Source organism: Schistocerca cancellata, chromosome 4 (assembly GCF_023864275.1).
Source record: "Schistocerca cancellata isolate TAMUIC-IGC-003103 chromosome 4, iqSchCanc2.1, whole genome shotgun sequence".
NCBI classification, from domain to species: Eukaryota; Metazoa; Arthropoda; class Insecta; order Orthoptera; family Acrididae; genus Schistocerca; species Schistocerca cancellata.
The window spans coordinates 809,328,264-809,352,773 of record NC_064629.1 but is presented as its reverse complement, the minus strand read 5'-3'; the positions used below and the strand labels follow the sequence as shown (position 1 = coordinate 809,352,773).

Genomic DNA, 24,510 nt, shown 5'->3' with positions numbered 1-24,510 from the left:
CCAACCTTCATACAATCCGACCTTGTGCTCCGTCTGTAATGACCTCGATGTCGAAGGGGATGTTAAACTCAATCTCCCTTCCTTCCTTCTGTTTCCTGCTCAAGAAATATGAAATTGTTTTTGTAATGATCACTTTCAGCTTCCTCTAGCATATCGTGGTATTTCTAATCACATGGCATTTTCATCCTCTTTAAACCTGTTTATAATATCCGTGGAGTAATATTGAAATATTTATATATTATCTACTATTTCATGTACAGTTATTCTTGAGGTGAAAAAATACTTATCTGGCATGTTCTTCAGATTTAGGGAAGAGTAGTAGCATAATGATAGACGTTAGTGGCATTCTGAAGACGGGAGATTATTTTTTTGGTATGAAACAACGGCGAATGCAGTCAACATCTGAGAAGACGTGCGAGGAAACATATTATTTAGTGAGCAAATTAGTTTGGTTACCTATTCTAGATAGTTAGCAACTTCAGAAATATGTTACAGCAAAAACGTAGATCTACATCGTCCTACAGATATTCCAGGAAAGACTACATACATATTATTTTGATGGAAGTCGAAGAAATAAGAGCCTCTGCCATTTATGGCAGGGTCCACTGTGGCTTATGAACAGAAAGGAAATAGGAAATAAGAAGAGCATTTGCATTTCTGGTGAACAGACTATGTTTTCAGCGACTCATCGGCCCTGTTTCTTAATCCTAACATTAATGCATCACTAAAAAATTTTATGTATCTCTATAGTGCAAGATTTATAATAAAGTTTCGCGTCTAGCTTTGTGTGCTTGAATGCATTATAAACAATTACTGTGCATTATCTCACAATATCTCCTTCTTAATACTTTACTAAGAGCCTATAGTCATGTTATCGTAATAGTTCAAGCAGCTGCACGTTTTCTAATATGCGAAATAACGCAGTGAGAAGAAGCTACACTATTGTTACTGTCCTATCAAATTTTTCTGCAATTTTTTTTTCCAACACGCTTAGCGCCAATATTAGAGTGACTCTTTAATCTATATTACAGACGAAATATTCCCTTACCTTGCTATACTGAATCTATATTTCCAGTTACTTTGTTATCAATTGGACGTAAAATTCTAACACAACAGGAAAGGAACCATTTATTGTTAAGGGGGAACTTCTCTGAAACGACTTCTTTCGATAATTTCGCACTAGTGTTCCGAAATTTACTGCATGTTGAAGTCTGAAAACTCCAAGCTGCACAAGCTGAAAGATAAAGGAACTTGTACAGTGTTGTCATTACTTATATTAAAATTAGAGCGGATCTGCTTTGTAGTAGAGTTTCGTGATTCACATCGGAACGCTGTCTCCGTTTGTAAGGACCTGTTGCTCTGCAGACACAGTATCTTTCCGTGTTCACATTGCGAGTTCTGAGACTTCTAATCCGCACGCTCCAATATAAAGAGCCCCGCTCTCATGAAATAATCTCCATCTTTCGTCTTCAGTGCATTTTATGAGTTTATTAATTTACGATTATTCCGCTACAGTATTATATTGACTGCCACTATCGTTCATAAGCGTTTGTAACTATTCGAGGAAAAATTAAAGGAAGAATACAAATCTAAGCTGATCTACCTATTTGGTGGAATGAACGATTTAATAAACAGTCTAATGTAAAATCTCAAGACTGAGAAATTAAAAAAAAATGTTTACGTGGAATGTGAAATATTCAGAGTTGATTCCAAAGCAAGATGTAAAGCTAAAACATTCTTGGAAGGAAAATATATTAGATCTTAACTATAATTTAACAACATACGTTCTGAATAATTTTGTATCGACGTGATATTAGAACATATTACAGAGCGTCGGATTATTTCTTCAGTGTATGTGTAATAACATTCTATTCCGCTAGTCAGACTTACAGAACATACTGTATCGGCGTAAAGGTTTCTGTAGTATATTATGGAGCTCATCACTAGGCTGCCGTAGTAATCCATCAAGACATTTGGTCTGCTTCTTAATATCTTAATTCACAAAAGAGAAGACGGTATTTGTTGTAAAACATAATATGCACGCACTTAACTAGTTCTATTATGTATTTCTGCAGATCGCACAACAGTTCTCCCCTCGTGTATCAATACGCCAACGCTAAGATAGGAAAACAGTACTTCCCCTGGCATATAGCAAACAGTAACATCAGCTGCAGATGGACTTCTGGAATCTGATAATTTACTGCGTCATATTGCAATCTTCAGTCACCCGTTAAGTTTCGGTTCCTCTGTCTACGTCAACATAAACTGCATATCTACAAAATCAGCACATGCTAATCCCAGCAATGTTTGCTCCCAGGTCTTTGGTGAATTTTCTTTGGACGAAGAGGGTCTGTCGGAAAGTTTCCAGTTAAGACATGGTATGAACCGTGTTCTTTATGATAATACCACTTTTATTATATGGAACAGTATTGTTTGAATGTTATCCCGATACCCATCGGAAATATATCTTACTAGATTCAATTTGAAGTTCTCTTGTTCTCCCTACGGGTATAAAGCTAATAAGATGAAATTTTTCAGCACAGATCGATACCATTCTATTGAAGGAAATCGGTGAATCACATTTATCATAAATGAGTTATCTACTTTACACTCAGCAGATGTTTTTGGTGGCGTTTGTGGGCAAATGATCAGCCAGAGTGATAAACACTGAAAGGCTCTTATATATGTACTTATCCACTTCTGTGATTTAATTGGCATTCATAAAATTCGTAATTATACCTAGCGGCAATAATTGTTTCACATGGTTTGTATTAATTGAGAGTATATGGATTTTTTGGTTCATCGCATCTGAGTCGTTTCGGACAGTTTACGAAACGTTTCGTGAGTATAAAAGACCAAGCACGATTTGGGCCTTTTCAAAAGCTGATGGGGTGTACAAGATTTGAACGATAACGCAATCTTTGTAACAGATTTTAGCGATTTTCTCGTCCATTCAGAATCGTCATGTGGTAAAAATATAAGAAAATATGAAAATAAATCAGCATTATTCGATTATGGTATTGGTCATATCTAACTCGGGGTGACCAATGCAATTAAATCGTGCTAATCAAATGGCCCTGTAGGAATCATCTTACTCAGAATGCTGGTGTTTATAGTTGCGCTGTCTTCCTCGGCAAGGATATGGAATCTTCATCAACAATGTCATTATAGATAGGCGGAGAAAAAACAAAAGAGAAATACGTGCTTAGATAAAGCAGGTCTTCTCGCAGCGGTCGTGTATCCATCGACTTCCAGGAACTTCTTACCAAAAGGCAAGCTACTTGCAGACGAATGGTGTTGCTGTAACATGCTGTCTCATGCTACAAAACCGATGGTATGTGATACTGAGGGACGAATTCCTGCCACATTATGAATTCCAAGAGCGTTTCCGGTCTACATTTCCTTCTTCATGCCTCCCTGTAACAACGTTATCGCATTACATTGCCCTGAGAGGATAGATACCATCGCCTTCCTGCACGGTCGGCAGGAAGTATGGAGTATGTCGTATGACAGTACAGTGTTTCTAAACTTTGAACAGACAACGTGACTGCAGGAGAGATATAGTGTGAATTCATCATAATAAGCATGCACTGTTCTACCTAAGAAAAGGAACACCACTCTGTATGATACATCGCACAAACCCGAAGAAAGTATAATATCTTCTTGCTTGCTCATTTCTGCTCTCCAGTATAATAAAATAAGCTTTGTGTCATCTTGAAATACCTATTGAAGAAACATTTCAGTGATTGCTTTAAGTCCTTTTTCTTAACTGTTATGGTATGGATTTTTCCTATAAAGAAATAGGGAATAAAGATGGAGTTTGACATTCCGTTGACATCGATGTTGCCAGAGACGTGGCACTAGCTCAGCCGGACACGAAGTTGGGCCAGATCCACGTTGACATCAAGCCATTTTGGGAAATCATAGAAAACCTAAACCAGAAGTCTTGTGTGCTACCTCGTTGTAGTCATTTCCTACTTAGTAGCTGACACATTTACTTGGATCACTGTGGATCCCTTGCTGTGATGTTTGGCACATCTCTGTTCTACAAAATAATGTGGTTAACAGACGACTGAAATTCGTGACTTTCCAGGAATTATCTTACGCTGTTAACAAATTGAAGTGTTTAATCAAAAAAAGACCAAAAAAAGAAAATGAAAAATATTCTAAGTGCCATTATTTTCAGAAAACGCTTTTTCAGTACTATTTTTGTTCTAGGTAGTTTGTTGCAGGTGTCAAAATATGGAGAAAGTCTTTCGCACATGAGTTAGTAAATAGCACATGGTTTTGTGCCAAGATGTGCTTCCCTCTGGAGTTCCACAATTTAAAACATATGATAAGTATTTTCTGTTGACTACAGTGCTACCGGCAGTACCGCTAAGTGGTCAGCGCGGCTAACTGCTATGCGGAGGACTCGGGTTCGATTCCCGATACTCTCAGGGATATTTCTTTGGTATGAGGATTGGTACGAGGAACACAGCTTCGTGATGCCAAGAAGTTAATTGACCGAGTAGAAGCGGCTCCAGGTCAAGAAAACTGTCAATGGCCCAGAGAGCGGTGTGCTGACCCCACGCCCCTGTATGCCGCATACATTGACAGAGGATGACATGGCGGTCGGTCGGTACTGATGGCCCCACCACGGAATGTGGACGGAGTTTACGCGCGTTTACGTTTGCATTCTGCTACTTAAAAACCTAATGCTGTATTTCTGCACTTCTGTTATCACAAATAAAATGTAGTTCATCAGTATTAATGACATTTATTTTGTCATCTCGTGGAATCGGGTGCACTGCCAGTGGTGTGTGTCTTCCCAACACAATATTTCGACGTCGTAACTTGGAGTCGTAGGAAGCACCTGATGAAGACGCCGATTTACGACGTCGAAATATTGAGTTGAGTAGACGCAGACCACTGGCAGTACACCCGACTGCACGAGATGATACCGAATCGCAGGAAAAATCTAAGAAATGAGACTTATTTTGTCAAACTGACTTTCTGGAGACTGTGGCTGTGTACAAAAAAAACAAGCTAATTCTTGCAAAGTTGAAAACAGTGACCGTCCATAAAGTGCTCGTTTACACAAATATCGCTGTTACCGGTTTGGAACCGCCAACTTCATCTTCAGACGGCTGTTCACATTTATATTACATTTGTTTTTGTATACATTATTCGTTGGAAAAAAACGGCTAACAGCTAATGTAAACAACAAGCGTAATATATATACATGAACGGCCATCTGAAGATGAACGCGTTCGTTGCAAACTGTTAAAGGTGCTATTTGTGTAAATAAACAGCATTGTTATCAGCGATAATATGCTGTTTTGTTCTATTGCGAGGACCCGCGTAAAAAATCTCTTATTGGCATTAACAACCAGTCAGTTTCCTGATATGGACTTAGAATATTCTCAATAAAGCATTTCTTTCCTAATCTGCCGCATTATTTTATGCGGTGATGCAATGAACAGCATAATTCAGTGGTATGAGAATAGCTCCTCAATTGTTTAGAGACAAATCAGTTACCTACAAACAAAGATACATTTTCTTCTCATTCTGCTGACAAATGTCAGGTCTGACACATAGAATGTTTTCCATTTCTACTCCTCAACTGTTTCTGTGAGCAAATTCGGGATTAGTATCGTGAGAGCAACTGTGAAATTCGTGCACGTCGAATACGAAAATTTTAACAAAAATTCATCTCTGTTAACCTACGAATGGGATAAAACGCATTTCCCTTCCGATGCCTGTGTATTAGTGACTCGGTACTTTGATGTCTAGATAGAGCGTGTCGAAGGGACTGTTCAGAGACTCGGCTGCTGTGTGAGAGTGCAGTAATTTGGTTTAATGAGGAATGCGAAAGCTTGGGAACAAACGCAGCGAGCGCGGCGGGTACTTTGCCATTGGACACGCGCCTAGTGAGGCGAACCCAGTCTTACTCACGCCTTATTACTTCATAAAAATCCCAAGACTGCCCAGTGGCCTACAAAACCGCTTAAAAATCAAACTCATCCGGTGAAGGCGGCAGCTGCCCGTGGGAACACGCGGATCCTGCACTAATACACGCCAAGTTTCCAGACATTCTGTTTCACGACAGTCATGAGCGGAATAAATCTCTGCATTCTTCATAATGTGAAATCAATTATGCTATATAATAAGAAGAGTGTTCTAGTAGAAAAATAAAGCTCTGCAAGAAAATATCACGCGAGGCGGTGCAATAGCTGAGGCCTTGGACACGTACGCGGAAGGATCGGCGATCAAATCCCATTCGATCTTAACTAAATCAGGTTTTCAGTTACTTTTCCAAATCGCTTCAGGCTAATACCAAACAGCTACTTCAACAGGTCAAGGACGATTCTTCCCTCTAATCCTCGGCAACTGAATCTGTACACCGCCTTTAATTACTTCGATGTCAGCAAATGTGAAGTTCTAATCATGACATTATTTTCCTCCGTTTACGTATTTGAAAATCAGACGACTTCCTCGCATCACTAACTTTCTGTAAGTAGTGATAGTGCTGTTTCATGATCATTTACAAACATAGGTTTTAGTAGTTTTCCTTAAGCACAATCAACATGTAAAAACGTATAAAGAGAATGAGATTTTCACTCTGCAGCGGAATGTGCGCTGATATGAAACTTCCTGGCAGATTAAAACTGTGTGCCCGACCGAGTCTCGAACTCGGGACCTTTGCCTTTCGCGGGCAAGTGCTCTACCATCTGAGTTACCGAAGCACGACTCACGCCCGTTCCTCACAGCTTTACTTCTGCCAGTATCTCGTCTCCTACATTCCAAACTTTACAGAAGCTCTCCTGCGAATCTTGCAGGTAGAGCAATTGCCCGCGAAAGGCAAAGGTCCCGAGTTCGAGTCTCGGTCGGGCACACAGTTTTAATCTGCCAGGAAATTTCATATCAGCGCACACTCCGCTGCAGAGTGAAAATCTCATTCTGGAAACATCCCCCAGGCTGTGGCTAAGCCATGTCTACGCAATATCCTTTCTTTCAGGAGTGCTAGTTCTGCAAGTTTCGCAGGAGAGCTTCTGTAAAGTTTGGAAGGTAGGAGACGAGATACTGGCAGAAGTAAAGCTGTGAGGACCGGGCGTGAGTTGTGCTTCGGTAGCTCAGATGGTAGAGCACTTGCCCTCGAAAGGCAAAGGTCCCGAGTTCGAGTCTCGGTCGGGCACACAGATTTAATCTGCCAGGCAGTTTCACGTATAAAGAGGTTTACACATTGCAAGAACGTCAGTATTTTAGGAATCAACTTCGTATTTTTTAAATGGAGGAATAATGTTAGGTATGTTGGAAGAGGTTAGTTAACTATCTCTCTATTCGTCCAAAATGTGTGTAATTTTTTGTATAACTGTCTTGGATTTGATATCTAGCAGGCTTACTGAGATATTAAAAACAATTTTGTATCGAAAGGCGAATGTTACAGCAATGTCTCGTCGACTTGGGGGTGATTAGAAATGGAACCGTAGTTTAATTCGCCAAGCAAGGCACGACAAACATAAATCTTGATGGTGTGTACTGAGACTTGAATCCCTTCTCACAAATACATATCGTGCCGATATGAATAAATCCAAAGTATGTTTCTCACGAGACAATGTACATTCCGCATACAGATTCACTGTGTATTCATCAGAAGACTGACTGTCAATATTAGCATATTTGTATTGTGACCTACATGGGACGCAGCGAGAATTTAAGCAACTATCCCAACTTCAGATGGCGTACGAGGATTTATTGCGGTAAAAAGTACTGCAGTAATTACAGTTCTTAATATTATTGTGTAGGTGAACTACATCGTTTATTTAATATGGTCATAATTACCTGGCTTAACGGTGTTTAATCCGCGGGGGAGTTAGTTACGTATAGAGTTGGCTTGCGAAACAGGAAAGAGATCCGCTCCGCGTGTCGGATTAATTAGAGCTGGTACGAAACAGCGGTCAGCCTCTGTGCGATTTTTATAAGGATTCCCTCACCGCAATTGGCAAATATTTGACGAGTTGTAAAGCCCATAGCAAAAGTTCAAACAAAGAACAAAGCTTACATGTCGTTCACAGACGGGCGTTGTACACGTTACAATCACTAAACCCATATCGCTATTTTGTGATATAAATAGATTGGTTTTACATGAAAATATGCATTGAGAATGGAAGATGATGATTGTATAGTGATCACAGACTAGTATGTGGAATGTACTGACCCCAATTATTGGTTGAAATGAGAATATGACGGAAGAAATAGTCTCTGGCCACAGAAATGTTGATAGATGCATTAGTATCACGTGAGCTGGCTGCAGAGAGTTTTCAACGTTACATACAAAGACGACATTCTGTGTAATCTTTCAAGTAAGTTCACTCAATAGAAATTAAAAACAAAACGTTTGGAACTGAAACAGTACGTCTCCATCACTAATTAATAGTTTAATCTACAATAGTGAATACTTATTGTGGTATTTTATGGCAACAGAATTTGCGTTTCCACTCCTTATAGTGACGTTATTGTAGCTGTCTATACAGAGTGATACCGTGATGCTGTTCCAAACTTTCAGGGACGATGGAAAAAGGTAAATGTATCAATCTGAGCTAAGTAACACAGGTCCGGAAAAGGGCGAGTCGAATGGCATAAGCAAAAATCTACTAAAGTTCCACGGTAGTCTTGCGCAGCGTTCTAAGGGCCCTACTTCAGAATCCTGACTACGACGTACAGAATTCCCGCTGAATACTCCCCGATATTGTCAGATAATTTCGGCCGTTGATGGACTAATAACAGCGCAAGTAACTTGATGTCAGAGAGACCGAAAATAATAAGTCTGCAGCACAGTAATAATGCAATCCATTTACCTGAACAAGTTTCTCAAGCTGCTAAATTTACAACAGTTGTTCAAAATGGCGTTCCCTACCGTCACACAAAGTTGTGTCGTACCCGTTCTACGAGGTGCATTCAAGTTCTAAGGCCTCCGATTTTTTTTCTAATTAACTACTCACCCGAAATCGATGAAACTGGCGTTACTTCTCGACGTAATCGCCCTGCAGACGTACACACTTTTCACAACGCTGACGCCATGATTCCATGGCAGCGGCGAAGGCTTCTTTAGGAGTCTGTTTTGACCACTGGAAAATCGCTGAGGCAATAGCAGCACGGCTGGTGAATGTGCGGCCACGGAGAGCGTCTTTCATTGTTGGAAAAAGCCAAAAGTCACTAGGAGCCAGGTCAGGTGAGTAGGGAGCATGAGGAATCACTTAAAAGTTGTTATCACGAAGAAACTGTTGCGTAACGTTAGCTCGATGTGCGGGTGCGTTGTCTTGGTGAAACAGCACACGCGCAGCCCTTCCCGGACGTTCTTGTTGCAGTGCAGGAAGGAATTTGTTCTTCAAAACATTTTCGTAGGATGCACGTGTTACCGTAGTGCCCTTTGGAATGCAATGGGTAAGGATTACGCCCTCGCTGTCCCAGAATATGGATACCATCATTTTTTCAGCACTGGCGGTTACCAGAAATTTTTTTGGTGGCGGTGAATCTGTGTGCTTCCATTGAGCTGACTGGTGCTTTGTTTCTGGATTGAAAAATGGCATCCACGTCTCATCCATTGTCACAACCGACGAAAAGAAAGTCCCATTCATGCTGTCGTTGCGCGTCAACATTGCTTGGCAACATGCCACACGGGCAGCCATGTGGTCGTCCGTCAGCATTCGTGGCACCCACCTGGATGACACTTTTCGCATATTCAGGTCGTCATGCAGGACTGTGTGCACCGAACCCACAGAAATGCCAACTCTGGAGGCGATCTGTTCAACAGTCATTCGGCGATCCCCCAAAACAATTCTCTCCACTTTCTCGATCATGTCGTCAGACCGGCTTGTGCGAGCCCGAGGTTGTTTCGGTTTGTTGTCACACGATGTTCTGCCTTCATTAAACTGTCGCACCCATGAACGCACTGCCCGCATCTCGTGGTCGTGCGGTAGCGTTCTCGCTTCCCACGCCCGGGTTCCCGGGTTCGATTCCCGGCGGGGTCAGGGATTTTCTCTGCCTCGTGATGGCTGGGTGTTGTGTGCTGTCCTTAGGTTAGTTAGGTTTAAGTAGTTCTAAGTTCTAGGGGACTGATGACCATAGATGTTAAGTCCCATAGTGCTCAGAGCCATTTGAACCATGAACGCACTTTTGACACATCCATAACTCCACCACCACATGTCTCCTTCAACTGTCGATGAATTTCAATTGGTTTCACACCACGTAAATTCAGAAAACGAATGATTGCACACTGTTCAAGTAAGGAAAACGTCGCCATTTTAAGTATTTAAAACAGTTCTCATTCTCGCCACTGGCAGTAAAATTCCATCTGCCGTACGGTGCTGCCATCTCTGGGACTTATTGGCAATGAACGCGGCCTCATTTTAAAACAATGCGCATGTTTCTATCTCTTTCCAGTCCCGAGAAAAAAAATCGGAGGCCTTAGAACTTGAATGCACCTCGTAATATCCCCAGTGTCGTTTGAAAAGTGCCGGAGACAGCGAGAATTCTTGCCAGCCGATCTTCTTCGGTGTCGACAGGTGTCGACATGGCCTCACAAGAAGAAATCAAGTGAGATGAGATCAGGTGAACGTACCGACCACGACACAGGACGTCCTCTGCCTAACCACTTCTCAGGTAATATCTGATCCAGGTGTTCACGAACATTCTGTCAAAAAGTGAAGCGGGGCTTCATCATACTGGAACCACATCCGTTGATGGGTAACAATTGCGGTTTGTTCCTGGAACCTGGGTAGTACAATCTTAGCAACAACAGTGCCGGAACATATATTGCTCTGTCAAAGGCATCAGAACGATTTACACTTAAAACTTTTGGTGGTTTCCGGACTTGGGTCACTTACCTCAGATTCATACATTTATCCTTCTCCGTCATCTCAGAAAGTTTGTAACATCATCACGGACACACACTGTATGAAGGGAGCGATTTAACATCACATTTGACCGCTATAGACAGGATAAGCGTGTGTTTCGACATTCCAAGAAGGTATTACTGCAACTACGTTCAAGTTACCGAGACAAACAGTACGAAGACAGTCATAATTCATCAGAATCGCTGCCAGCATTCATAAAAATGTCGTGAAAGTCGATAATTCAATACCTGCTGGTCACGAAAGTGGACTCTCATTGTCGAAGCCGTAGAAGGGCGCGACCGGGTCAGTAATATCTGACGATGATAATGAGTTCTTCCCGGTTCCTTGTACAAAATGTGTTGGTTAAATGTTCCAGTATGCCCATCATGATTTAGTTTTTCACTAAATCACTTGAGTTGTCACGATGGCTCCTTAGACAAGGACTTGGTCGACCTTCCCACGGTCTTGTCCATGTGTTGCGGTGTAATAGCCTCGACGTACGTGAGACAATAAACTCTAGTATCTCCTACCTCTGCTTACCATTTTTGCTTATAAGTCTTATCATATAAAATACACCGATGTATTTCAGATGCGGCACTAAAAATATAGCTTCCAAATCAAAATGTTTAACCGTTGTCATTTACGTCACGTTTTTGCGTCGCTGAGATAATCGGGCGTTCCTACACGGATGTTTCAGAGAAAACTCTTTTCTTCCCTTTCGACTTCTTTTGCTGTCTATACCAGAATGATATACCACTGGAGGACGCAGAGTGTTTTTTTCGCGTAATTTGGAACTGAGAGGTTCCTTATGTTTCTCTACTGTTCTAGTCCTTAGGCGAGATTGTTTTATGGAATTTTTCGTTTCGCATTACATTAATAGCGTATACGCATTTATACTGATATTATTTATGTCTCAACTATTATGACTGATCCAATTTCATTTTTAAGAATACAATAAGCAGGTTCAAAAAGATGTAGGTTGCAGTAGTTATTTCGAAATGAAGAAGCTTGCACAGGGTAGAGTAACGTGGATAGCTGCATCAAACCAGTCTCCGGACTGAAGACCACAACAACAACAACAACAACATATCTTACGAGTGTGCACTGCAACGAATCATTCGTTTCTTCCTAACAACTTAGTAATCCGACACAAGACTCCATTGCATCTTTCGAATTTTTTGTTTGAAAGAAGAAGTCTTAGTGAGAAAGAGTAGAGTAGGTGTGCGTAAAATAACCCTTTTTTGGTTTTACTAAATATTAAAAAAACTTGCAGCAATATTATATCAATTACACGTCCAACACCCAGTTTGATATCTTTGTAATATTGTCTAAGAGTTTGATTGTCGCCCAATTATTATTAGGGGAGTAATCAAAGTTTTCCTAAATAATAACTTTCCGTATTTTGACCAAGTACTGTAGAGTGCCCTTAACATGTAACAAATGTGAAGGACAATAAATATTTGGCCTCAACTTATTTATAAAAGTAACTGACTCACGGAAATTATGCAGACCAGCTGTTTGAATATACACGATTTTTTTATATATAAAAAGTGCCACATCTTGCTACAGAAGGTACTATTGCTCAAAAGCAGAAGAGAAGTTCCTATAACGATATGTCCGGAAAGCAACACTTGTTGAGATATTCGTAACTGAAGATCCGCAGTTCATAACCTGTATTTTATTTGCAGATGAAGCAGGCTTCACAAAAGATGGTATAGTATATTACCACAATAGGCATGTATAGGCAGACGCAAATACTACAGCAATCATGAAGGTGAGACATCAGAGTAGCTTCAATATCAATATAGATCATATTAAAAAAGATCTAAGCCCTAAAGGCGACGTCATGAATAGTCGGGCTTAGATCTTTTTTAATATGTGACTTGTAAGTACTGCATCTCTTCTAGTCAGTACAAACTTTAATTTTATTAATGTATTATATGTATTATATACCTAATGTTTTAGAACAGTTAGTCTAATTCTGAAGACGACGCTCATAGTAGCGTCGAAACCTGGTCAATTTTGACTTAATATTTGTGACCGAGGGCTTATTTGTTCTAATATAATTCTGACACGGTCATTGGACCTTAGCAGCTATGTTCAAAGAAAAGATTCGTTTCACATAATCAAAGATGACGAAGTGTTCATTAACTATTAAGGTATGTATTTTAGTGCCCATGTTTATTGGACTTCTTCTTCGAATAATTGTTGCTGTCATATTCCTGAATACTGACCATTTTTTCTGGAACTTTCGGATAATTTTTTACCGGTACGCTAGGTAAGTCACCCGGCAGTAGGTACTTAGTACTACCAATGCGAACCCTGGGCAGGTCACTAGTTATCACTAAAAATTTAAACAATGTGACGTTCTCCAGCAGGCTGCCACTAATCTTGTGATTTGGAAATATCGGGTTCTTTCTCTTTCTTATAAGTACTACTTTGGATTTTTCAATTTTTAAAGACAAAGTGCTAGCTAGATCCCTCAGAACACTAACGGAACTACAGTGAACTCAATCGGCACATATGCACCATTCTATCGCTAGGCAGTACTAGGGAACGAAGATTTCGGGAAATGTTCGCACGACTCATTTACGTTCTAAACGTGTTTTGGAGCGCATCTGAGCATTTAAGACCTAGCATATCTCATAGTAGTGAATTCAAATTTTTACTCGTGTATTGATATTACTACACAGTTCATAATGGCGACAGACTAACAGAGGTGGATATTTATTTAAAAGCTTTGAAAGAGTCTCGGCAGTATTTCGTTGCAGAACTTTTTGTTGCAGCTCACAGAAAGCACTGAGCTAAAAACAGGACATGATAATCCGCAACATACTCAGTATAATGCATTTGGCGATTGAGGCGACAGTATTTCGGCGGCGATAAAGCAGCACAAATTCGTGTAGTCTGCTTTCGAGCGAAGCAGTTCCGAACGCAGGTAGGGGTCCCCTATATCCTGTCCCAGATTGCAGGAAGGAGTGGTGGCCGTTATAAAGGACGAGTATCGACCGTGACTTCAAGATACGGTCAGGCGTCGCAGAACTGGCCAGCTAACTACAAGTTCCACGAAATTGTGTCACGGTCTCCACATACCACTGCACTTCCACGTAAAGACTGCGTAATTCTGACACTGTGCAAGCAAGTGACGTAAATATAAGCGGCGCTTCGTCCGCTGTCTGTCAAAGGAAAGTTCGGATTCTCAAGAGTGACTGTCATTAACTCGTTGTTCCGCTCCGCTGGAGCTATGTTTTAAACCATTCTCACAGTTCGAAAAGATCCTCGTATTTCATATGAGTGAGTATTTCCTCTTCCAGAGCTAGTTACGAAAAGTTGTGCCTGTTCTTCATTTTTTTCCCAAGAGCATGCTTGTTTCCTGCCGACTGTTTTTGAAGAGCAAATAAATCATCAAAGCTGCCGTATAACGGGACATTCATTCGGGAGAAGTGTGTTTCAAATTCGCATTTAGGTATCGAGTAGTTTTCCTAAATCACTCGGGGCGAATGCCGAAATGCTTCCCTAAGGAAGGTTGCCGTCGATTTCGTTCTTCATTCTTCTCCAACGCGAGAATTCCTACTGTAATGACATCGATGTAGACGGATCGTTTGATTCAAATTTTCCGTCCTTTTTCTCCCTGTGGTATAATGGCAACGAAATACAGGGTGGCCGAAATAAAAATTTCCTAGAAAGTGTTATCGGTATTTGATGACAAAAAAAAACGGCTCTGAGCACTATGGGACTTAACATCTGTGGTCATTAGTCCCCTAGAACTTAGAACTACTTAAACCTAACTAACCTAAGGACATCACACACAGTCATGCCCGAGGCAGGATTCGAACCTGCGACCGAAGCGGTCAAGCGGCTCCAGACTGATGCGCCTAGAACCGCACGGCCACACCGGCCGTAATCCGAAACGATACGAGTCAGACCACTTGAAAATTTTTTTCAAGTGAAATCTAGCCTGTAGAAAATTCCAAGGTATTGCACAGGTTGAAATTAAAAGGTCGTCGTATTCCATCATATAAAAAAAGAAGTCCGTATTATTTTTACTGCGCATGAATTAATTCTACTAGAGCAAGATGTGCGTGTTCATTTCTGACGCTAGTTTTTTAATCAACGGTTATTAGGCCGTATGGATCCCCAGTTTCTGATTTCTTCTGATGGACTTTGGTTCAGCCTGTCCAGCAGTGTAAACTCACAGAACAGAACACGGAAAGTTATGCATTGATATATTCTCACCAGTAATTGGAACAGAGGGTCTGGTCCCTCCCATCACTTAAATGAAATTATACATGACGTATTTTTCATGAGTAATAGAAGGATATTTTGACTTTGAAACATACAACGAAAAAGTGATACGCACTATCGATAGACAACAAGGCAATCGATAGATGAAACTACCGCCCATTCCTACTCTAGGCCGATTTTACACTATCAAATTTATTGGACAAAGTTGATTTGTCCGTTACATTGGACGCAATGTAATAGGGAACTTTTGTCAAGGTCACCTTTCGTCCAATTTATTTGATAAAATCTAGCGCCCCGTCTTAGATTTGATCAAAGAAATCGTTCGTCTTCCGTTTACTGCAGTGAGAAACGTAACTCCTGGGAGCTCTAACATTGCTGAAGCTGTCTACCATCTAATGGATATCAATATGGCTTCGAAATTTACATGGTGATTGATTGAAACAGACGTGGCAGATGAATCACTGCATAACTTGCGACATCCCGAATGCAAAAACAGAATAAGAAGAAGCGAGACCTATAAAAAAGAAGTTGCGGAGGCCATTGGCCATTGTCCACTGGCCGCGAAGTATGACCAGAATGTACCCCGGAGGATATGAAGGAGAAAAATCTACAACTTTTGTAGAAGTAAAAATATTTCTTAGTGGCTATAGTACGTACTAAATAGTAATTTGCCTACAGAGATTCCTACTTCAGCGCTTTATAAATACCTTCACACGTTTCTGGTATTATTTTCGTTAATGTCCACTGCGGTATTCGAGTGCTATACTGCAAACTACAGTGTCTTTCACCTGTTGCCAGAAATCTGAGTATCATGGTAAGTCTGTCTTTTGCGGGTATACCATTTGTGAGGTGAGTGTTCTGCTTTGTAATATGAGGAGCCAGTTTACTGAGCACGTACTTAAATGTAGTCTCGTCCATTCGCAAGTAATTTTCATACGATTTTACTTCCTCGATTTGCAGCTCCCGTAACAAATTTTGTTCGATGCTTTCATTATTTCGCCAAAAAACCCACGGTTTCACCCCAATACGTTTCCTTTTCCTTTTTTTCCACTCGTCTTTCAAATTCAAACACAATGCAGTTGTACGTAGAACACAACTGCACATCATAGTAACAAGTTGTTGTCCACCATTCTGAAACTTTGACGAAATATTGGATGCCAGTGTAATACCAGTTTCTGTGCCACATCGAAGGTCTTTATCAAAGATCTTTGTCCAATACTTAACCAAATTTCTTTGTCTAGTAAAGCGGATAGTATAACAACCCCCTTAGACCAACTACTGTACATTGTTGGCCTTTTTTTTTGCTCAGTTGTTGTTTCGCTAATCAGTTCAGTTCTTACTTGCAGTTGGATTAATGCAAGTTGTGCCGTTTATTGTTTTTGTGCTGTGTGCTTTTATGACAATTTCTAATTACGGATAATTCTGTAACAAGAAAGAAGAGGAAAACCGATTTTGATTCCACCTCTAGCGTTATGATAGTTAAAAGTACGTACGCACTAGTGTAATAGCCTAATTACCTATCTACAGCTGTTTACTTTTGGCACTAGAGTAGTTATTTGGAGACTGGTAGATCCTTGGGGTTGCAATATTTCAGTATTTGCAAGGCAGCGGGTCGGTAAACATCATTACAAAAAAACATTATATTAAATCCAGCGCATAACATTACGTTTGGTTTTGCCTGCGTCGTCCAAAAATTACGTTTATCAGCGAAAACATCGCCCAAACGTCGATAGCTGCATTTCTTTATAAAATTAGCTCAAAATTCTGTCATTGGTAGCCCAAATGGTAACATATTGCCCAATCTAGTCACCCGGGCGGCACTTGGTTATTAAAATCAGTTTAAATACGGAACGATGGGGTGGGGGAGGGGAAGGGGTGTATGCGGAGAGCGCAAAAGGGTGTGTGATGATCGTTTCTATAAGATTTTTTCGGCGGGCTCTTGAATTCGTCCGAGCTAACAGCGCCCTGCATCGCCATATCTCCCGTTCGTCCAAAATCTATTTACGCTCTTGTAATCCTAAAATAACTGAAGCCAGGAATTCCATGAATAATTAAATCTTAAGAGATGCACGCATTCGTGCGCTATCAGATGATCAGACAAGCACCAGTAAGATAAAAGCATGCAATCTCAGAATTCCTTCTTTTGTTTTGAATCATTTTATTTTGTTTTAAACAATGTACAACAACCAGTTTTTCCACATTCTCGACCGACCGAGTTAGCTCTGCATGTCAAGATGCTGAGCTAGCAACCCCTGGATTCAGGAGGCTAGACAGTTCGATTCCATCCGCCGGCAACCATAAAAATGGGTTTCTGTGGCTGCCCGTTTTCAATGGTGGCGTTGGGCGCCTACTATACGGCACATCCAGTTCTTTCCGGCTTCATTTCTTTATTGACAGATTCCAATCCCCTCACCTGCATCGAAAGTGAGCAGAATATCTCTTCGGAGACTTCCAGCACTAAAAGTCACACGATAAATAAATAATAATCGAAATTCTTCTCATTTAGCGTGATGCGTTTATCTGTAATAATCAGGGGTCCCAAAAAATTCACGTTCGTTCATATCTGATCACATCCTCAGCTTAAACAGAGATTCAAAGAAGAAAAGTGTAAAATAACCAAGGAGGGTGAAGGGAGATTAAAGTATGATGCTTCTCAGTGGTTTGCCAAAATACAGCACTCCTAAGTAACGATATTACTTGCACTATTAAGCATAATAGTGTAATATTGTGCACTAAAGGCAGGAAAAGGTGATTAACGTGCAAGATTGAAGTGTAATGTGTCATATTAAGTATAAAAAAATCAAAATATGCAATATGCAAGAAATTTACTGCCTGTAAGGCAAAATAAGCAAACACGCGCGATAAAAGCCTGAGGCTGCATGTAGTAATAACATGGTTCTCACTTGTTTAAAATGACTAAAATTTTATCCGACCCGCATCAACAGCTGAGCCCGCTGACTCGCCACTTCCAGGATGTGACAGTGAACCTTATATTAGATGACTGAGGTGTGTTTTTACGTTCAGGAGGCAATACATTACATCATAATTCGTTTGGCTATACAGTGAAGTTTTCATATGGCTCAATAAGGAAATATTTAATTATGTGTTTAGGTATTTCTTACATATTGTTCACAATATATGTTACACTTTGTTTAAGAAAAGCTTTTGTTGCTTAATTTTTTGGCCAAATATTATTTGTATTGTGCCTCCCGAAAGCAAATCATGTAAGTACAAAAAAATATTTAAGAAATTATTCCAGAACAAATGAAAAACACGAGTCCCTTTAAGGTCCTCTTCCACAAATCGGATCCCGCATCCCTCTTTTCACAAAATCCTGGCTACGTCGTTGAAAGGAACCGTCGTGTATTATCCTAAGCGATTTAGGGAAATCGCGAAAAAATGATCTGATGGGAATGTAATCTACAATGCGAGTCTAGTGCCTTGATCACCGTAGTTACTCGGCTTCGTGTGAAAAATTTTGAGATGTAGGTCTCTTAGCATAGTTCAACGTTTGGAGCACATTCTCTTCGATCTATTTTATGCTGGTGCTGATGCGACAATCAGCTTCGATTTGGTACAAATTGCTGTCTTCACATACGGTATCCTTACCCCATGATACATATGTATGTGTGTGTGATATGGTGCTTACAGATATGGAGGAACAGTGACACTATTTCCTCACTCAAAACAAACCTTTAGATTATTGATAAGGTGGGCTTTTTGTGAGAGCTAAGAGAAAGTTCTCCAAAAGTAACATACGCAGGAAGTAACTGTATTACATAATGTTACATCCTGCACATCGATTTTCATGAGGGAAGTACCTTTCCAAATTAAAAAACTTTTATTGCCATGGGATCAGGTTTTAATACATCTTGCGTATTCTGTTGTTCACTGTAATACAATGAAAACTAAATAATGCTTTTTCACCGTTTACGTTGACATTTTTCATTTTTAAAATGGATAACGGAGCTGACGGGGCGGCTATTTCGACACAGTAAACTTGCCATCTTTATAAATTAACCCTTAAAAAAATTTTAAGGTTCCCGACAGGCGTGTTATCTGTCAATATTTTCTATAGGTTCAAAAAACGCCACACGAATGCGCAAACGGTTGTCAGACTATTTCATTAAATTTCTGTATATTTCTATACTTTATGTCCAGCCATACGAAAGTGTTTCGTTCCTCCCTGACACTCACTAGTTGAACCTCGTAGGGCATTGAAAAAAATAATAACTGCTGCTGTTGATTCAGCAACTCCCGGTGTGTGGGAGTGAGTAAATTAGCTAACATCTCACTACGAAAAGTAAAGGATTCAACTGAACAACGTCAACTTTTACTAGCATCGTGATTATACACTGCAATCAGGTGCTACTATTTTATTAAAATATTTACATACAGCAGTGATACCCGAAAATGCCGTATTGAAATAAACGATCTTAGAATTATACTTAATATTTCATGAGTTTTATAACAGACAAATGTTATCGTCTTAATGTAGAACATGAATTCCTTGACAATAAGCAAGTTACGTACATATGGTTATACACCAAATACAGACGTTACCTCGTGTCTCACACAACTATTTATTTTTGATCTGATTGTTTGTATGAAGGCCTCCCGAAAGCAAATTATGTACGTACTATCACTTCAACCATACTTAATTCTTTTCGAACCAATAGATTATATCTCTTCATTTCCTTCAGAAAACACGTCTAAGTCACACAAATACCTATCAGTAATCAAGAAGTTATGCAAGCACTAAAGAACGCGGGACTAACAAAAACATCAGCACACTTCAACACAAATAAGTAAGCAATCGAAACAAACAAACAAAAATACAAAAGACGAATATTTACTAAATTACGATAAAATTATTATTCACTCGTATAACTTTTTGGGAACCAACACAGGTATATTGCTCCTCAGGTGCTAAAGGCCTCACCAGATTTTTTAGACCAACACCTGTGCTCCTTAAGTTTGGCATATATCAGAGAGCCGTACCGATTTTATAACAAATTTACTTTGGTGAAGATAATATCTGCTCTTCAAAATTTTGTTCCAAAAGTGTCCTCTTCCAGCAGCAAATAATTTCGTAATTTTACCGCTGAATATATTAGTGTCGAATTCTAAATATCAGAATGTACCCTACCAGACCTTTAAAAAAACGGTTAAAGAACTTAACTAAACCTTGCCTTAAGAGATAGTTTAAATTTAGTTGAAAATTGTGCTTATAATTCCTGATGAAATTAATAGTAAAAATGGAGAGAATACGGTTAGTCGCTTACTGTAGTGCACATCACAATTCTTACATATTAAATACAAAAATTTGCTTCTTTTACACATGGCCCCTCTGTATTACATTTTATTAAATGTAAATATCTAACTGTTTCGACTCGGAATTTAATGATTATTAGACTAACATTTTGGTGGGAAAAGGGGCGGAATATCGGCTGAGTTCTGCCTTTCTTAATCTTCTATTCGTTTTTGTAGAAAATTTCCTTTTCGTTCAGAATTTTAAAAGTTGTATTTATTGTAAGATCAGTGATTGGAAATTTTAAATATTTCCAGTGCCCTTTGTCAGTAAGCGCTTACGGACTCTTAGTATAGCAAATTTAATCCGTTCTTACATCTACATCTACATCTACATCTGCATGACTACTCTGCAATTCACATTTAAGTGCTTGGCAGAGGGTTCATCGACCCACAATCATACTATCTCTCTACCATTCCACTCCCGAACAGCGCGCGGGGAAAACGAACACCTAAACCTTTCTGTTCGAGCTCTGATTTCTCTTATTTTATTTTGATGATCATTCCTACCTATGTAGGTTGGGCTCAACAAAATATTTTCGCATTCGGAAGAGAAAGTTGGTGACTGAAATTTCGTAAATAGATCTCACCGCGACGAAAACGTCTTTGCTGTAATCACTTCCATCCCAATTCGCGTATCATATCTGTCACACTCTCTCCCCTACTACGTGATAATGCAAAACGAGCTGCCCTTTTTTGCACCCTTTCCATGTCCTCCGTCAATCCCACCTGGTAAGGATCCCACACCGCGCAGCAATATTCTAACAGAGGACGAACGACTGTAGTGTAAGCTGTCTCTTTAGTGGACTTGTTGCATCTTCTAAGTGTCCTGCCAATGAAACGCAACCTTTGGTTCGCCTTCCCCACAATATTATCTACGTGGTCTTTCCAACTGAAGTTGTTCGTAATTTTAACACCCAGGTACTCAGTTGAATTGACAGCCTTGAGAATTGTACTATTTATCGAGTAATCGAATTCCAACGGATTTCTTTTGGAACTCATGTGGATCACCTCACACTTTTCGTTATTTAGCGTCAACTTCCACCTGCCACACCATACAGCAGTCTTTTCTAAATCGCTTTGCAACTGATACTGGTCTTCGGATGACCATACTAGACGGTAAATTACAGCATCATCTGCGAACAGCCTAAGAGAACTGCTCAGATTGTCGCCCAGGTCATTTATATAGATCAGGAACAGCAGAGGTCCAAGGACGCTTCCCTGGGGAACACCTGATATCACTTCAGTTTTACTCGATGATTTGCCGTCTATTACTACGAACTGCGACCTTCCTGACAGGAAATCACGAATCCAGTAGCACAACTGAGACGATACCCCAAAGGCCCGCAGCTTGATTAGAGGTCGCTTGTGAGGAACGGTGTCAAAAGCTTTCGGGAAATCTAGAAATACGGAATCAACTTGAGATCCCCTGTCGATAGCGGCCATTACTTCGTGCGAATAAAGAGCTAGCTGCGTTGCACGAAGCTTACTGTGCGAAGTTGCTGTCCAAACTTCGTTAACGTGAATATGCGGTTTTCACATTCAATTCCGTTATAATGCACATCACACTGAAAGAGCAAAGTAAAAAGTTGTGCGCGAAAACAGCAAAATATTAATAGTAGGTGAATTGAATCAGTACAAAAATAGGAAGAATCTACTATTAGAAAACGAAGGGATTGTTTATGGAAAATTATGAAATGCAAAATGTGGACAGCTCATAATGTGTGTCGCACTGCATAAAATGCCGTTATTTACACACATTTTCATGTCCTATGACCATCAATTTTATGTCTGAATATTTAAATTTATAATGTTGCTACCCTCCATGTTTATTCAATGTAAAATCATATGATAACTTGAAGCTAACTGTCCCATTCAAGGAATCCATATGTTCGTTTATAGCCGACTGCTTATTACTGTTCAGGTATTCCATTATTATATGCGATATGTAATGGAAAAACAGGCATTTTATTTTCGTTGGTGAATTGTCAAAGCGTTTTATACCTACATTTCACTGCTTTCCATGATGAAGTTTGATTCATTGTAGTATAGTGCAAATTAATTTCCGTCTAGCCTCATACTTATGATTATCGCTGTTACTCCTAAGCCCAAATAAATTGTTGATGATGGTTCTCAGGGAATAAATTTACTGTGATGCTATAGTCACTATTTGCAGCTGCTTAAACATGTACCTACAAAATGTACGTGCATGAATCCCACATGTAATTACAATTACTTCCTTTAGTACAATGAGTATTTTTCGCGTGCGTGAAGAAGCACAACAAAATACTGCCCCTTAGGGCTTCATGAATAAAAAAAATTAAATATGTTAACTTCTTTTCTATGTCCTAGAAGTTGCAAACGCTTCATATGGCAAATGTATTTGAACTACATTTTAGAACGTTTATTGTATGACTTTCACAGTTTAAGATATCACCCATATGTACATTAGAACTTTCTCACTCGTTTACAGTATTTTTTTCCTTGAAATACTAAATTAATGTAAACAGAATATTAGGACTAGAGCTGTCAGTAAATGATTGAAACGGTTCCAAAATTGCTTAAAATCGGAAAACAGGAAGTTACCTAAGGCGATTATTTGGAAAATTGAATATTTCCGGAATAGTGCGAGAAATCAAAGATGTGCAACAAAGCCGTGTAAATTATAGCTTCTCTAGTGAGTGAGGAGACCAGTGGTTAGCACACTGGACACGCTTTCTGGCGGACGGTTATTCAAATCACCGTCCGGCCATCCAGATTTAGGTTTTCCGTGAGCTCCCCAAATCACTCCTAGTGAGTACCGGACTGTTCCTTTGGAAGGTTGCGGCCGATTTCCTGTTTTATCTTTCTCTAGCCCGTTATTTTTCTTCATCTCCAGTGACCTCATCGTCGACGAGACTTAGAACCTGTATCTTCCTTCCTTATAACGAAACCCTAATTTTCCTGCCTGATAACATCCGTATTAGATTATTATTGACAAGTGCGCTGGTAAGTTACATTTTCTGAGATGGAAACACAGATTTCGTGAGAAGTATTGCAGTGGTTGTCTTCTGTCCGAAGTATCTAAAACAGCTATGTTTCCAAACGAGACATGAACTAGGGCTTACGCGATGTATCAAGGGTTTTTCATTGCGCTTCCATAGTAAGCGGTTACTAATGATAAGAGTTAAATAAATCGAACGTTTTACAACGTTATACAGCGAAACCCTCTTTAAAAAAAATCGTGAATTTCTTCCACCGACGTTTGGCGTAAAGACCGTGTGCCACTAAGCCACCAGGCGTTTAAAAGTCGTGAGACACCGCCATATGTAACGAAAATCAACGTGTTTGAGTCTGGCCACTAAAGTGACAGGATAAATAAATTATCACAGCTCACGCGGAAGTTTGCTTAAGCACCTGTCAGAGCTATATGCTAACCGATTATCGAATAACCGCGTCGGTCTGTTGCGCGTATGCGGGTCACTTTATAATACCATGAGTGCGCTTGATTGATGACGTGATAATGGTGCTTCAGACACCTTCGCTGGACAGTGTATGCGGGTTTTAGCGCTCCTGGATTACTAAATGCAAAGAATGTGTGTCATCAGTTCCCTCAACACCTTATAGTCCATTTCTTAGACTGATAAATTGCCTTACAAGCTATTCTTCCGGTATACGGGCGCTTCGGGTGGCGAAGTGACCGAAATCCACGAAAGCTCGGCAAGGAAACGGAAGCGACGGGCAAATGCCGTTCCCGGCGCAGTTGTAATCGCTGCTGTGAGATGCTTACAACGGAGCCGTCTCGAGAATTATCACGCGCCACACGCAGAACGTAGCTGTCCCTCAAGGGCGAAACACGTAAATCATTGGTACTTACGTAACAGCTGTCAGCCCATTGGCAGCTCTGGAAAGCAGTAATTACGGAGTAAAAACAACCGTGCTTACTGTTACGCCTGTAATTCAGTTGTATCATCTGTTACGCATTCGCTCGTGCGCTCCCAGGGATGCAGTTGCTGTCGGACGCAGACTGGTTTCAAATGGAATGACGCCACGCTGAATAAAGCTGATCGTAGGGCAGTGCCGGTGTCTCCATTAGGAC

The 24,510-nt window shown here is 40.2% G+C and overlaps 1 protein-coding gene and 1 non-coding gene across 2 annotated transcripts in view; both read left to right on the top strand.

Moving 5' to 3' along the window:
* LOC126184445 (circadian locomoter output cycles protein kaput) overlaps positions 1-24,510 on the top strand; it is an 837,361-nt gene that overhangs the window by 28,627 nt on the left and 784,224 nt on the right. The window lies entirely within an intron of this gene.
* Trnas-cga (transfer RNA serine (anticodon CGA)) lies at positions 7,104-7,178 on the top strand. Its single transcript has one exon. It is a non-coding gene; the product is annotated as a tRNA-Ser (tRNA).